The sequence below is a fragment of the Pelobates fuscus genome, chromosome 5 (genome assembly GCF_036172605.1).
Source record: "Pelobates fuscus isolate aPelFus1 chromosome 5, aPelFus1.pri, whole genome shotgun sequence".
Taxonomy (NCBI): Eukaryota; Metazoa; Chordata; class Amphibia; order Anura; family Pelobatidae; genus Pelobates; species Pelobates fuscus.
This window is the reverse complement of record NC_086321.1, coordinates 172,445,296-172,447,826: the sequence shown is the minus strand read 5'-3', so window position 1 is coordinate 172,447,826 and position 2,531 is coordinate 172,445,296.

Genomic DNA, 2,531 nt, shown 5'->3' with positions numbered 1-2,531 from the left:
ACATAGCATCTCTCAATAATTTCATAGGAGTTCGCTTTAGAAACAGTGTTTCCCTTTTATTCCATTGTGAGCCCACACCCTTCCTTGATGTCAGAATAGGCTATATCAGCTGAACAGCCTGCAGCATCCCAGTAAGCAGGCAGCTCCCAGCACCGGCATCGAAGGGGTTAGCATGAGGCTGAGCTGCTGGTGTTATCAGCAGCCTGCAGATCCCCATTACCCACTCAAGGGTGACTACAGATGTATTTCCCACATTACCAGTCAAAATAAATAATGTCTGACATAAAGCCAATCTAACCAGGGCCAGCCTGTGATAAGATGATGGGATGCAGAGAAGAGCTGCAGCTTAGGGCTAAATCAACGGGAGAATTTATATATATATATATATATATATATATATATATATATATATATATACACACTTTACACACACACACATATATATATATATACACACACACACACACACACGTTTTCTGTTTTAATTTTCTTACATTATGTATTACTATGATCGTATTAGGTATGTGTGTTCTGTTTTGGTTTTTGTATATATGAAAGGTTAAATGATGCCAGAGTACACCTGCAGGCAATTTTTTAATATTTTTTTTTCACAAGTGCTACAAAAAAACGCAATCATATGAATAATCACCAATATTTTGTCTTAGAGAGAATCTTTAGCATGCGATTTTTCAAAATGATTGTCAGGATATTAGCCTGCCTGGGCAGTGTCTAAATGGTTAATAAGCTGGGAAATGTCTTGGAGGTGTGAAACATTGCTGCTTCTACCCCTTTACAATTAGCCATGGGGTTAACTGGAGAGCTAAAATACACAGTATGGATAGTGATTTGATTAATGTATTATTCAGCCATTACACTTTGAATACTTCATCTACAAATTAAAGTATGAGGACATTTTGTAGATTTGCACGTACACAGGGACTTTGTTAATGGAAATGGTTTTTTATGTTTATTATCATTTTTGTGTGCGTTTGATCGAATGGTTGTTTTCTCACAAAGATTTAAAACCCAGCAATATTTTACTTGTATCTATTTATTTTCTGGGTTTTTCTTTTTGCTTGTTTTTTTTTTTTTTAATTTTATTTACATTTCTTTAAGCTTATGCTCAAGCCTTCCTGGATGGAAAGGGTTAATGCCCGGATTTCTGTTGTTGGAATTGGAATTTAGTTTTGAACTGAACCAGTTTTTTTTTTTTGCAAGTCAAAAGGACAGTAGGAGGGCATTCACTACAGGGGATCCGTTAGCATCCCAAACACTAATGTAAATAAATGTATTATTACCCAAATAATTAGTAAAGTCATGTAAGTTAATTATGAAGCTGTTTTACTCCACCCATTTAAACCCACAGCTATTTTCTTTTCTTTTCTTTCTACACATCATTGTATTCCTTCCAGAGATACAGAGAGTGTTTGTTTTTTACGAAATGTCTGCAATAATCACAGACGGATCCTGAAGATATTTAAATAAATGGATAATACTGGAAAATTATTAATTATCTGATAATTGGATCTTAAAAAACACTTACACTTGAGAAAGAGACCACAGTGGCTTCTAAGGTTTTCCATCCAGAACAAGCTGATAATTAACCCTTTCTAGCACTTCAAGTATATAACACTTCGCATGCTTCTATTTAATAATAATATAGTAATATCAATTACAACTAGTATTGCAGATTTATTTTTTTTAAATAGTCTTTGAAAAACTGACCGTTTTAGAAGTATTATATGATGCTACTGTGTCATTATTGATTTTGTATTGTCATTCTAAAAGCCTATCATATGGCTTGAATAAACTATGTTTATATAAGTGTCTGTTTCTTGTTTCAACATACGAATAAGTGTGTTTTACCCACACAAGTAATGGTAGTGAGAATGCTCCTGTTAGGGAATGGGGGTTGTAGGTGAGGATAATTTGATAATTCCTCCTTGCTGCATGACACAGATAAGGCAGTAAAGTGATCGCCTACTGTGTCATAAGCTGGTCATTGTTAGGTCCACTGCATGAGGGGTTGATCTCACACCAAGAGAAAGCTTTGAAACTCTGAATTCTCAAATATTTGGATATAATTAAAAAAGTTACACATAAATAATCAACATCGTGTCAGTATGTGCTAGCTCTCAAAATCCCACCTTTTACCTGGTCATCCCCTGAACACCCCCATGGGGAGTATTAGTTTCCACCTTACATTACCTTAAAATTAGTCTACCAAAAAAACCACAAACCCTTCATTGATTTTATTTATTCATATATATTGTCTTTGCATTCAGGCTGTGGAACAAGATTTGTAACTTTGTAGCAAACCTGCACTCATCCCACAGCCTCTTAGTATCCCCACCTCCCCAATGCCAAGGACCATTCGGCAGCCAATGTAGACATTCCATAAATTACACGGTAACCATGGACACTGGCTCCTGATTGGCTGCCGGGCTGCACGCGTTGCAGGGAGCGTCACCAAATCTGAATAAGGATGCGCGAATTGTCAGGCTTGGCACACAAAGCTGATTATGGGGCAG